We start from the raw sequence: 16,057 nt of genomic DNA, 5'->3' as shown, positions 1-16,057 counted from the left end.
TACCTCCAAAATAGATTTTTACAATTATTTACAAGGTGAAAGAGTAAAATATAAATTGTATTATATAAATATTTTCATTTTATTTTACCAATCATACATTATATTTTAAGGAATCATTTTCATGTAGCTAATTTGTTAAAATATTAGATCTATTTCATATTTATTAACATGAAGGTTAAATTCATTTTGGAATAAGTGAAAAAAATGTTTTAAAGGGTGCATGAAACCCTATACAATAAGAGATAGAGAGGATAAGTATTAATGAATAGCTAAGACTAAACAACAAAGAGTATAAAGAAAATGTTGGCACCCAAGAGAAAGGAAACATATAGACAACTAGATACTAAAAATAGAAAATAAAAATCACAAAAGGATAGCAAAAAATAGAGAAAGCTAGTTGAAGACCTAGACTAGGTGAAATCCTTGACTAACTCTACAACTTCAAGCTAGAGTTGCCCCATGGCATCAACAACCTTCTTTGAATCAAGAAACTCCTTATTGCACTATGCTCCATCTTCCTCTTAATAATAGACATTCTTTTCTAGGACCACTAGTAGCTTCTTTAGGACTATTTTCCTTATCTTTGTCCACCTTTATAATGTCCCTTTTAGTGACCGAGTAATCCAACTTAGCAATAAGGATTTGAAGATGTTCAATCGAGGCCTTTAAAATATTATAACTTTTTTATCCACTCATTTTGAAGGAGTCATCCATGAGATTAGGCCTATTCTCCACAATAATAATCCTTTCCTTACTCTATTTAATTTAGAGATACAAATTTTTGACATAACCTCAGCCAAATTGTCATTGTCGTATAGACCAAATAAAGCTAAATTCATTACTAAGAACTAGCATTTATAATTTCTATTCATTTGTGTGTGATAATTTTTTTATAAAATTTGTATGAATAAACTATACATCTACTTTAGAATATTTGATTAATAAATAAAACAATATTATAAAAAAACTAATCATGCTTAATCATGTTAACTTAATTTATATACTAGTTTAAATATCTTAAATATATCAAACAAAAATTTATGGCAAAACTTTATATATATATATATATATAAAGTTTTGCCATAATTTTTTGTTTGATGTATGTATGTATGTATAATAAAAACTCATTCAAACCCCGCCCCCCTGCCCAAGAAAAGAACCTGTGAAGAAAAACTCTGCTCATTGCCTAATAGAAAAAAGGAATGGAGAAGAAAATATATTGCATTTTTAGAGATAATTAAATGCTATGAGCCCCAAATCTAAATCCCAAAAACTCTTACACCAATGCTCCAAGAGGAGATATGTGATATAAAAGTTCCCAAAACCATGCCTACAACTTGACCCATAGAACAGTGACAACATTAAAATGAGTATACAATGATTATGTTATGATTGCTCAAAATTATAGATCCCATATGAAGACAGAAGAAAACTAGTCAATAACTTGTGCAAGAATAATGCCACAAAGTAGCTCAAAAACCATCATCAATTTACTTCATCTACAATACAATGAGATTGTAATGATAGAAAGAAGACCATCGAATGTAGATACAAATCCACCATGTCCCTAAAATGTATATGAAATCTCAAAAGAATAGGTGAGATCCATAAAATAATAAATATATGTAAGCATAAGTGCAAGAATCTAGGTCACACTTTTGGGCAAAAAGTGGATGTGTTTTCATTTTTATTTTTCTATTTTTAGAGTTTATTGTTATTTGATGTCAAAATTTGATGTTTTTAGAGATTGAATAATATAAAACTTTGATAATAAAAATTATAGTGCCTAGATTCTACATTTTGAATATGTAATTTATTTTTGCACCCATATGACATATTTGTTTTTTGATACGGATCTTTAAAAAACACTTTTTTAGAATGCATGTTTAAGGACCATACCACACTATTTTACATTTAGGTACCACCTTTGATTAAAAAATAATGCAAAAATAGTATGAAATCATAACTCTTTGAAATTTGTATTTCTAAAATTAGGATAATGAGAACTCAAATTGGTTTTTATTTCATAAATTGTTTTGATTAGTAAGACCCTCTAAAGTTTACGAAAATGATCAAATTTATCATATCAATGGCTTAGCTAGATTTTGAGAGGTTAAGGTATAGGCTTGGCCTTACCAAGCCTATTATAAACCAAAAACTAAGGCAGAAGAAAAAAAATCCCATCCCATGTAGTAAGAAACAAATGCTCATTAATTGAAACTCAAAAATTGGGTGCCCATTTTTAGAAAATAAAATCAAGGTTTAAAAATCCATTTTAATTTTTAAAATTTAATGGGATGGAATTTTTCTAAACATGGGCACCCATGTTTCCAAAATTTGGGTGCCTTTTTTTATTTAGAAAAAAAGGGCAACCATTTTCAAAAAAAAATTCTTTTAATTTGTTTTGAAAAATGGGCATGTATTTTTTTAAAATAAAAAATGGACTCCCCATTTTAAAAAAATGGGTGCACATTTTTTGAAATTTGCATCAGCTTTCTGAGCTGAATACAAGTGCCCATTTTTAAAAAAAGGGTGCTCATTTCTAAAGGAGTAAGATCTCAATCCGTAGACTTCCAATATTTTGAGACCCAACTTCTCACTACTGCCCATAACAAAAGAGAAATCCAAAAAATTATGTTGTGAAGTCATTTGATGCTAGCAATTGCCAAAGTGAGCTTAATGAGGAGCCAAAGTTAAGACTTGAGCTAGAAAGGTTCTAATTATGTTCTTTTGTGATAATATTAACTAGATCAAGGAAGAAAAGAGGATTAATTGGATAAAATAAATAATTAATAATAACCCCATTAGTATCCAAATTGGATAGATAATCAACTAAAATATTTCCTTCTCTATAAGTATGTATAATGTAAAATTTAGAGATTGAATAAAAAAGGCACCAAACTTGATGCATTGTATACAGAATAGACCAGTTATACATATGTCTACTACATGCATTAATAATAATGGCCAAGTCCCCTTCCAAATGCAACCTAGATATAGACAGTACTTTTACAAGTTCCAAACCAAAGAGTAAGGCTAAGGCTTTAGCTATGTTATTGGTACTCGGATGGAGAGGAGAAGATTTAGCTAAAATAACTTGACCTTTAAAATCTCTAATGACTATACTATAGATAGGTTTACCTAGATTCCCCCTAGAAGCCCCATCAAAATTGGGTTTATAATAACCCTTACTTGGGGAAATCCACTTAGTTTGTGCCTAGGCCAAAGGTAACTTGGATGGTCATAATGGAGCTGGTAGATGAGGAAAGACCATGCCTTTCCAATATCAAATAACATAGTTGTCCTAGGAAGAAAAACCATGATTATGCTTGTACTTACTTACTATAGCATTAAAAAGCTCAATAATTGGTCTTTCTAATCCTTTCAGAACTTGGAAAAGTGAAGATGAAATTTTTCTAAATATTCTCTTATTTCTCTCCCAGTAAATGGCCTAGACAATAAATATAGGGATACACTTCCAAAGACATGAAAACATTGATTCAATGTGTAGAATTGGTCATGCATGAAATAGATCCCACAAGGAATTAGGTAGTGGCATAGAAAGGCTAGGTTTACAAAGAATAAAAGGCCAACAATCTTGGGAAAAAGGGAAATTTAAGAGGAGTTGATGTATTATTTCTACATCTTGGTGACACAGTACACAAATAAAGAGATAAAAGATGTTCAGTCTATGAAGACGATCACTTGTTAAGATCTGATGATTTATTGCAAGCTGTACAAAATATCCTACTTTTGGGAAAACTAAAATTTTGAAAGCATGATATGTTGTTTGGTCTACTAATTTTCTTGAAGCAATAAGTATCCTTTCTTAACAGAGTGTTTACCATCTTTGGTTGGAGCTCAAAAAAGGCAATTTGGATAATTAGACATAAATAATTTTCTTTTAACAATTTTTTTTTCCAAAGAAGTAGCCTAATTATGAGATATAGGGAGAGTTGATGGATCTTTCCAAATAACCAATTTTGTAAATCTATGTATAGCTGAGACATAATTAGAGAAAGATGTTCCCTAAGCTTGTATCACTATATTTCAAAAGTTCAAACTTTCTTTGTTATGCATTTCCTAGGATATGAATGGACTAATAACTTTCATAAAGGCTATCATGAAATCCTAGATAGAAGAACCCTTTGGTGGATCGAGGGAAGTAAAAATCTTGAAGGATTCTATGTTATCCAAATATTTCTTTTTTGAAAGTTGTCACCTTTTGGAAATAGGTTTGTTGCACATAGACCAAACTAATTTAGCACCAAAAGCCTTATTCCTATTAGTAACATTGTGAAGTCTTGCACCTCTAATTGGAAAAAATACAGATAAGGGGTATTTCCTCCTATCCACTAGAATTTTCTAACCAAAGAAATGAGTGGATCAAAGTTTCAATTTTAGAGATCATGGCTTCAGGAGCTTACAAAATGGAGAAATATTAATTTGGAATGACTAAGAGAAAAAAATTTAATATGAAAAATTCTACTTGAGAGAGATAAGCAAAAAACCTTCCATGCACTAATTCTATTTTTTATAGACCAATAATAGATTTCCAATAAGAAGATTACTATCATCTATATTTTGATAGCCTTCTTAAAAAATGGTGGAAGGATGCCCCATTAGAACCTAGAACTAAAATGTTTCAATTTCATAGGAAAATGTAGTATGTGAAATGGCTTACTAAAATCTAGAGTAAACATGTTTTTTTTTCAAATTGAGGAAAAAACGGTAGTGGAATGAAAGCTATCCGAGATTAATCTACATATTAAATGTGGATACACATACAAGTCAACATACATTACAAGATGAGAGGTCTAAATTATGTAAGTGAGAAGAAGAGTATTGGAGACAAAAGTCTAGAGAGTTATGGTTTAACAACAAGGGGATAAGAATACTAAGTTTTTCCACTCATCTACCAAACAGAAAATGGCTAACAACACTATTTTTACAATTCACGACTATCTAGGAAATTTAATTTATGATGGTAAGGGTATCCAAGATGAGACTGTAAGGTTTTTCTCTAATCTCCTTTCCCCTCTACCTTGGGATCATTCCCCCTCTCACCTTGTGCATGAGTTGTTGGATTCCATCCCTCCAATGATTACACACCATGACAAATTTATTCTAATGGTCCCTTTCAGTATTTTTGAGATACACCTTGTGGCTTTTTTTAAGCCTCCATATAAGGCACTAGCTTTTGACAAGTTCATAGTTCTATTTTTTCAAAAATATTGGGATGTCATTTATTTTGAATTGCTTGAGGTGCTTGAGGAATCTAGAAAAAAATTTCCATTCTGGAAGAACTTCAATACCACAAACATTGCCATCATCCCTAAGGTCAATGACCCTTATTATTTTTCTAGCTTTCAACCTATTTCGTTGTGCAATACCATCTATAAAATTATTGCAAAGGCTATTTATTTGTGACTTAAGACCATTATCCCAAATATTATTTCAGTGAAACAAAGGGGTTTTATTCTTGGTCAATAAATTGCTAAGGGAACCATAATAACCCACGAAACTCTCCACACCATCAAAGGACATAATGTTGTGGCCTTTGTTTCCAAATTAGATATGTTGAAGACATACGATAAAATGAATTGGTCTTTTCTCCTCTTAGCCTATCAATTTGGTTTCTCCCCTAGGTGATGTAAATGGATTAAACCATGCATTTTAGGTGCAATGTTTATTGTCCTCATTAACGGACCACCAATAGGATTTTTTGCCTCTTACCAAGGAGTTTGTCAAGGTGTTCCTCTCTCTCCATTCTTGTTTATCATTATGGCAGAAGCCTTCAACAAACTTATTAATTTTTTTAATCAAAAGGGTATTGTGGAAAGGTGATGATATCTCACGCTTTGGTTCATCTTCATATAAAAAAGTGTAAAATGTGAAGAAAGCATTGATTTATTTACATAATTTTAGGGGCAATGTATTAATCTAGATAAATCAAAAGTTTATATCTCTAATACTTCTCAATTGGTTTCTCAAAGGATTAAATTTCTTGGTTTCTCCCTTGACCACTTGCCTTTTTCTTAAATTTATGAAGATGTTGTGATTGTAATTAAAAGTAAATAGTCACATTATATTAATATTATTACTCATTTTTTTTATAGATGTATTTAAGGTATCTATACTAAAATGATAAATGAGTTAGACCATGTACATTAAAATTATAATTTTAAAATTTAAAATAATGCTTTATTTGAAACATCATATTAAAGAATATTTTTTTGTCATACAGTAGTGTTACATACGCACATAACAAGGAAAATGTGAAATACAAGGTAGTACTATAGAAGATAAGAAACATTGATGAGTGTGAACATCCCATGTAGTAAAGTATTGAAAGTAAAGAAGAGTAATAGAGGTGGTGTAGTTTATAAAAAATAGTCTATGTCAACATACTATACTTTGAAACTTGTCTCAGTCATGTTCATGGGGTTTGATATGCCACTAGAGAGCAGAGTTCAATATAATATGGACTCCTACCTATATAAGAATATTCAAAACATAGATTTGTGAAATACAATACATATAAAAATTCTATATATACATGTGATTTTAAACATCCCTTCTACAATTAAATGTGTCTTGATGAAATAAATGGTAAATGTGATCTTGTGGGTGATCCCACAATAATGGGTTCCACTTTTTGACCAATTTTGACATTGAAAGCAATATTTTTGAAACAAACCTCATGTTCAAGTGACTATATCTCTAAAAATATAAATAATTTCAAGATGACATAAACTAGTGATTTTTAATACTCTGTTCCTACTTTGTAACCATATTTTTTAATCTAAAAAAATTTATTTATGTCAATTTTTTCTTCTCCAAAAAGCAGTACATAATAAAATTCAATATTTTTAAAGAGTGATAGTTTGTTTGACACACACAACTTTTTTTCTATAAAAGATAATTAGGTAATTCTTTCAGTGTTGGATTTGTAACATCAATATCCAGAGGATGCATTTGGTTTGATTTGATTTGGCTGAATATTGTATAATTTATGGAGTTTTGAAGTGACACCAATTGTAATTTAGACATATGTTCGTTTTGACACAGATAACTTGAAGTCAATTTATCATAAATCTTTTTTCTTTCTTTTTTTGAATAGAAAGCTTAATCAATAAGCTATTTCTTAGATATTTTTCAAAATAAATTTGGACCTAATTTACTAATTTTCCTGAAGTGTTGAAGTTAGTTCATGTTCAATCAGTAATGAACCTATGATGAGTTAAACTCATATTTAAAAATTTTAATGATTAAAATATGTATTACAATTATAGTCATTAGAAAGATTGCTCTGGGTAGCACATTTTGGCATTTTTTTTATCTTATAGTAGGAGATCACTTATCTACAATTATGGGTGGTGAAAGAGCAAAAAAAAAAATTAAAAGAAAAAAGGGCCCAAAAAATGTAATTTTGTATGTTCGCTATGAACATATGTTCGCAGTGAACATCTAGCCCAAAAATTTCTGGCAACCAGAAATTGAAGTGGATATGTTTTTCCAAACATGTAAATTTAATTGCATTCACACAAACATAAAAAAAGAAAAAATGCCGACGTCAGCTTACGATAAGTCAGCTTAAAAATAGTGAAGTCGTATTGCTAATTTGTACAACAACATTTTTATATGGTTATTGTGCAAAATTTATGTTGAGACAAGGAGTAAATTTTAATTTTTTTATGATCTCATAATGGGAAACAAGGAAGGAAGGAAAAAAAAATATGCAAGGAAGAGATCTGATGAAGTAGAACAAAGAAATCTTCAGAAGATTGTGGCACATTATCATCGAATTTATCAAGGCATGTAATTATATATATTAATTCTTTTTTATGATTTTGAATTTAACTATGTTTCAATATTTTTTTTTTATCTAATTTGATTTATTTATAAATTTTTTGAAGCCAATCATAAAGGTGAAGGAAATGTTGAAGAAGGCTCAACAGAAGTAGAAGAAGTGGAGATGGGAGAGAGGTCAGGAACACTCCCTATAGAATCTCAAACAATGAATATTGAAGAAGGTTCAAGATTGCTCCCTATAGAGGTTCAAATAATAGAAGTTGGAGAAGGGTTAGAATCTTTCCTTGTGGAATCTCAAACAATGAATGTTAGAGAAGGCTCAAGATTGCTCCCTATATAAATTCTAGTAACAGAAGTCAAAGAATGGTCAGGATCAGGCGTAGGAATTGGTATGGATGAACTCCTAAATATTTCCCAATCTGTAAAGAATGCTATTTCTCCAAAAAAATTACATCATTTACTTAAAATGGATGTGAATAAATTGAGAAGACTTGCAGCTACTATTCAACAATTAATTTTGTCTAAGAAAAGGTAAATGAATAAGAAGATAAGAGAAATTATGACTCAATTTGATAACACTGAAACACTTGAACAAGCTTAGTTACTTTCACTTTTGCTTACACAAAAGAAGTTGCAAGAGGCATTGAAATTGTTAGGTGTAGACACAACATCAAAGAAGAGAAGATTTTCTAACATGCAAATTGATTTGAATGAAATGTTAAACAAGGTTTGAGAAACATAGGAAACTACTCTTGAACTAAAGATAAGTCTGTGGCAAGAAAAGTGATGTTGATGTCAATTGTAAATAAGAATATGACCCAAAATAGACAAATATCTTCAATTTTGTCTGAAATGGGTTTTAGTAGGAAAATAATGAGAAAATATGTTAAGAGAAGATTAATTGTGGATGACAGTACTATGGAGGGCAATTGGGCAATCATGTGTAGAGCACCTCGTTCTGATAGGATTGAAGAGTCATTAAAAAATTTAGTCATATCATTTTGGATTGATAACACTTGTCCTTCATCAAATAGTAGAGATGTTATCAAGCATAGGATTGCATTTGGTCAATATGAACATCATACAAAACATTGGTTGGACACAACATAGCATGAGTTATATGCGTCCTTTTACATTGAACATCCTAATGTAAAAGTTGGGCAAATATTGTTTGAAAAATTGAAGCCATACTTTGTGAGGTCAAATAAAGTGTTTGAAACATGTTGTTGTCGTCATCATATTGAGTTTGATCTCTACTATTAGGTATTTCAAAATTTTTTAGAAGGCACATATGGTTTTCATGCTACTCCTCCTAGTAAAAGAAGTGAGTTTATATCATCCGTTCTATGTGACAAAATAGATGATCCGACTGCTAAAATAAATTGCATCAAAGGATTATGTGAAACATGTGGTGAATTAGCTTTATTTCCTTTGAAAATTGAAAATAATGATGCAACAAAAAAATTGAATTGCAAAAGTTACAAGTAATGAAACAAAGTTGGGAAAAGAGACAAAAAGGTTCAAATATGTTGAAGAGGAGTTACCTATTCTAACATTTATGGATAGATTTAAGAATTTGAATCAACCTTATATTCGTCACACATTTTTTGCAAAGTGGAAAGCACAACAATTTCAAACTTTGAGAGATAATTTCCCACTTGGAACAATTCTATCAGTTGTTGATTTTCCTGAGAAATATTCCTTTGTTCATCAAAAAGTAATTCAATCAAATTATTACTTTTCTAAACAGGTCACTATTATGGTACATGTTTGTTATAGACATGCACAATCAGATTTGGATGGTTTTCAAAGTACAGTACAAGCATGAGTAATTAAAAAGGAATATCATTTATATATAAGTGATGATAAAGAACATGAAATTCACTATGTTGAACATTGCTTCAATATCTTCTTTTCTTATTTGAAAGAAAGAAACATCAATGTTGATAAACATTATGTTTGGTTTGATGGATGTGCCACACAGTTCAAATCATCTAGACCATTTTATGCATTAGGTAGATATCATCGCAATCAGAATATAAAACACATCTGGAATTTCTTTGAGAGTGGTCATGGAAAAGGTGAACATGATGGTGTTAGAGCTTGCATCAAACATGCTTTTCAAAAGTATCAAATGAATTATTAGGGAGTTCATATAAATGATGCACATGATGTTGTTGAATAGTGTAAGACACATTTTGCATTAGATGAGGTTGGGACATCATCAACAACAAGTCCACAGGTAACATATAGAGTCTTTTGGGAGATAATAGGTATGGATGTGTAAATCTGTTTAATTTTTATGCAATTAAGTTATAAAATTTTATTGTTAAGTTTTATTTTACAATTCAAAGATGAAGTTTAAATTTAATTTTTCCATATTTTCAATTTAATGAAATTTTAGGTGTTAATAGAAAAAAACATGCATGGTTGCAAGAGGATAGAGAACACGCATTCCTCACATTCAGTCATGAGTATAGATAATTGCAATTGGACATTGAAGACAGGAGAATATTCATGTTTTTGTGATAGTTACATTGATGAAGATTATGAAGAATGCATCAATCAAGCATGTGGATATACATGTGCATGGATTTCAGTACCACTTGATGTTACTGATACATTCAATAAAGATGATGAAAATTTTGATGATATTCCATTGATTTCTAATGATTATAATCATATCTTTGGATTGGTAAAAGTGGGTAAGTATCATAAAAATTAATTTGAACAACTGTTATTTAATTATCAATTTGAACTGTCTTATATATGTACTATACACATACACATATATACTTGTTATGTAGGAGATATCTTTGCAGTGATTGTTGAGGCTAGAAATTATGAAGGTGTCAATTATTATTTATTGTGATGTACCGTAGAGAGCACAAAGTTATATGACCCTGAAGAAAGTGATGGAATGTTATTCCCCATAGGTAACCATATATATATATATATATATATATATATATATATATATATATATATATATATATATATATGGTTACCTATATATTTATCAAATTTTAAAATACTTAAATTTGTGGTGCAGGTTCTATTGTGATAGAGGGAACATATTTGAAGCAAGACAAAATAGTCTAACATGGAATACACTTTGTTGATTATCAACCTAACAACAAGGTTTTACAATATAGCCCCCTAGTCGTTGCTACTAGGTTTTGTCTACATCCAGTCAAAGTTAAGCATGCACATCAGATGTGGAGACTAGATAGTGAAGATCATGAGAAGATATTACATGTTATAAGTGTACATCATGGTTGAACTGACATTTGAGATTTATTTTATATAATAATTTGAATATCAACTTATTTTCAAACTAATGAATTTCATCTTGAATTAAATGTGTTTTTAATTGTACGATCATACTCTTAGTAATCATTTGTTTATTAAAAAACTATATAAATTAATAATATTAATTGTACCATGGATGAATTTAATAATTTAACAACTTGATAGATAAATAGGCTAAGTTAGTTTGCACTTACACAATCATTATCTATAGATACATGTATCAAAGATAATTTAGTATGTTAGAATTCTTAAATATCAACTTGTTTTCAAAGTATTGAATTTCATCTTGAATCAAATGTGTTTTTAATTGTATGATCATAAGTTCTTAATTATCATTAGTTTATTAAAAAATTATATAATTTAATAATAAATTAATTTCATAAGTGAATTAAATGTGCTTTTAAAATTGTAAGATTAATAAGTTCATCTAGTTAGATCATTAGTTTGAATTAATATGTTTTTAATTATAATTATATTTTGTAAAAGTTTTCTAAAATAATGTATTGGCTTACCTAATTAACATATTTTTATCCACATAAAACTAATATTTATCTTTAGTAGGTTAGTAATTGATAATTTAAGAAATACATGTATCTTTATTCCTATTAATTGATTTAGCAAATTTAAACATATCTTTAGTCCTACTATTTGCTTATTTCATATAATGATTACATATAAATATAATGTTTTAAATTTATTTAATCTAAATCATTTGGATTAATTTAGTAGTTTTAAGCACCTATATTAACTCAATTCAATCACCCTATAAAATATCATCATTTTTGAATTTTTTTAATTAGGTTTGATAGAGATCAATTTTGAACTTCTTTGACTATTTAACTATTGAAGTAGGTATTTAGAGAAGCTAATTTGATTATTTTAAATATAATGATGACAATAAAATCTAAAGTTTAAAAGCTACAATCTAAAAATTATACATCCAGTCTACTATAATACAAAAAAAATAACACATGTATATGTACACATGTACACATCTCAAGAACATGAACATTCTATAGCTATATAATACAAAAAAAAAAAAAAAAACACATGTACACATATATCTACACATCTCAATAATAAACATCTACATCTAATATATCTCTACAACTGAAATGCATACACACATGCAAACTATAAATCTCAAATAAATACATGTACGCAACAAAATATAAAAAGTCATATATACATGTGACCATCTAACTATTGAAGTACTAAATAATCGAATAAATAGTGAAACATATTTATACATGTGAAATGTCAAGATACCAAAATACACACGCACACATGTGTGTGTGTGTGTGTGTGTGTATGTAAACTATCTCCAATATATAAATGCATCAAAATATATATATAAAGATCTACTATACTACTAGAGAGACCCCTCAAGATGCATACGAATAGAATGATCCTCTGATCAACTTGTCTATATATATATATATACTCATATACATATATGTATATGTATGTATATGTGTATATATATATGTATATGTATATATGTATATATGTATATGTATATATATGTATATATATATATATATGTATATATATGTATGTATATATGTATATATATATGTATCTATATATATGTATATATATATGTATATATATATATATATGTATATATATATATATGTATATATATATATATGTATATATATATATATATATGTATATATATATATATATGTATATATATATATATATATATATATATATATATATATATATATATATACACATACTTGGGTCTCCAGAGGTGGAGGATGATCAGCAGACTCCATCGTATTGTCTATTAGTGCACCTCCTGAAACTCTAACACCTACTAAACCAACCTCAACACCATGTCCAACTACTAGCAATGATGAGTGAAGTGGACTATGTAAACAGCTGGGTAATAGTGTAAAATCATGGCTGTCGGGTCAGAATAACATCTTCATGTACAATGAAATACCCATGCTCGAACTAGTATCAATCTCAGACAAGCCTCACAACTGCTCACCAAAATCATCAAGACCCTCAGTTGTAATTTGACATCTCCAACTCATATGCCCAAGTCATCTATAGAGTGTCATGAGTTTGGTGCCGAATGGTACGCACTGGTGTATTGTCAGTCACTAGTGTGGTGGCCTATGTTTGTGGAACTATGATCCATCATTGAGTGAATTGGCATCCCCTATGTATCACAAATGTAACTAATAATCTACAACATATCCTCCAAAAAATATAGTTCCAAATCCATATGTGTCTGATGTCCTGAAAGAGCATGAACATCACCTAGTTGTGGTAGCCTAGTAGCTCTATATGCATCATCAGAGAAGGTGCTTGAAGTGCTACTAGATGCCTCTAAAGATGGTCGACCAAGTGGACGATGATGTTGACTATGAATATAATGACCAATAGAATCAGATGTGATACTAGTGGCTACAAATGCAATGTGTCCAATAGTGTCAATTGCTCCCCTCTAGGAAGCAATGACAAATCTATCTACAATAGGCACATGTGTGTGAGTCACGGGAGGCAATCTTTGTCCAACAAACTGTTTGACATCTAGAGGTGGTAGATGATGTGCACTACAATATTGGTCATGATTTGTGATCCGACCATGCCCTTGTCCATAATAATCTAGAGTGTCCAAGTAGTTGACGTTGAGCCCCACACGAAGCTCAGTGTACAACTGTTGTGCAAAATAAAGAGGTATCTAGTCATTATTAGGATAACAACCATGTGTAGCTAAAAAGTGAGCATAGATTATGCTAGAAATAATAGGATCTGTGCATTGTGTGACTCAATAGCCTCTCACCCTACCTCGTGCTCCCTCATATTTTAGAAAGAGATCTCTTTTGATGATGTCTTTGGGGGCCACCCTCTTGATGTCATCAAAAGATGCATCTCCTATAATCTCAACCCTAAGCTCCCTAGATATGGAAGCTAGTATGTCAGGAGTAAATGAAAGGTGAGCTCTAAATCTAGCTGTCAGGTCCTGTAAACTCCTACATATAGTAGAACATATGTCTCTATAAAGACCATCATCAAAGGTCAATATAGGTTGTTGTAGTCTAGCAACCTCCTACTCTGAAAATGCAAATAAAGCATTAATATCGATGTATGGAGGTGGTGTAATAGGACCTCTAGTAGGAGTTGTAGGTGTAGCTTAACCTAGAATAGGAGCCACACTAGGAGCCATGCCAGGAACTACACCACCTAGAGTTGCACCAGGAACTGAAATATGAGCTGCACGATGAGCCCTACCTCGAGGTACACCTCAAGCCCCACCATGATCTGTAGCACAAGCTGCACCATGAGCAACACAATGAGCTACATGAGGAGTCTGAATAGGAACTGCATTAGGAGCTGCAACGGGAACTGCATCAGGTGCCGCAGTAGGAGCCGTAACACAAACTGCATTAGGTCTCGCACCAAGAGCTGCTTCAAGTTGATTGTGTGAAGCCATATCTATATCTAAATGTATCAAGAGCTAAGTATATTGTACACATATTTTTAATTTTTTTATTAAAAATTAACATGTAATCAAACATACATCACACATGTCTAGATAATTTGTAACATACATTCACATATGATCTTATAAAATTTAAATATATGATTGAATGCATATACATGTACATGAGAGTTAGAGTTAGAGTTCTAGAGTTATTTAGGGATTATGTAATCAAAACTTTCTAATACATGCAAAATTTAAAAGTTTAAACAATTCAAAATATTGCTCAATTTCATGTGATAATCTAAGTAAATTCATTTTGTGGAGACAGATCACATGTGGTGTCACAAAGGTTGGTCATGAATCCTTCTAAATTTAGTCCAAACATGTGTAATTAATTATAAATTTGAACACATTGGTCCATAAACCGTCAATTAAAATATATATTTAAAATAATCTTGAACATGATCTAAGGATATTAGATCTTATTTTATCCCCTACATCAAATATTTGGAGTACAGTTAAATTTTAATATATATATGAGACCAATTAAAGTTTTCTATTAAAATACATGAAATTATATATTATGACATTGTGTTATTTCTATAAGGAATTAATCATATAGAACTTATGAGTCAATCTCATTAACCCATGTTTCAAGACTAGTGATTAACATGAATCCATTTCTCACAAGAATATCCTCTAAGTTTATCAATATTATGACATGTTTTGAAAAGATTTTCTATATTTCATTTAACAATTTAATTTATTCAAAATAAAAAAGTTCAAACATGAAAATGTGTTAAATTAGCTATATATATTTACTTATTAACAATTAAAAATTAGCTAAGTATACCAAGTACACTTAAAATACATTGTTATGTATTATGACATTGTGTTATTTCTATAAGGAAAATATAGAAAATCTAGCTAATTTAACACATTTTTAATTAATAATAAACTTAAATAATATGTAAACTTATATTTTCTATATTTCATTTAACAATAATTTATTCAAAATAAACTTTCAAACATATAATAAGAAAGGGATAATATATTTACTTATTATTAATTAAAAATGTATTAAACTAGCTAGGATTTTATATTTTCTTAAATAGAAATAATACAATGTCATAATATATAATTTAATGTATTTTAATGTGTGTTGTTTTCAAATAAGTGAAAATAGTATCATTTGATTAAAGATTTGTATTATAATTTAGATTTGTGAAATAAAAAATGCATGTGCACTCAATTTTTTATCATACTAATTTTTTAACCATATCTCCAAATTTTCGTTGATGTTCAAGTTTAGGTTATCTTGAGGAAAAAAGGTCAACTTTTGATGTACCTTTTTTAATCCCTTATTTTCAATCTTTTATCTGGAAACTATTTTTTAAATCATCTACAATAATCTCAATCTTTTATCACAAGATAGGTTGTCCAAGGTCTAATATGATGGCTAAATGATATTTTATTAATGTT

This window comes from Cupressus sempervirens, chromosome 1 (assembly GCF_028749045.1).
Source record: "Cupressus sempervirens isolate cs-2001-9-10 chromosome 1, ASM2874904v1, whole genome shotgun sequence".
Taxonomy (NCBI): domain Eukaryota; kingdom Viridiplantae; phylum Streptophyta; class Pinopsida; order Cupressales; family Cupressaceae; genus Cupressus; species Cupressus sempervirens.
The sequence above is the reverse complement of the archived record's forward strand: the minus strand, read 5'-3'. Positions refer to the sequence as shown.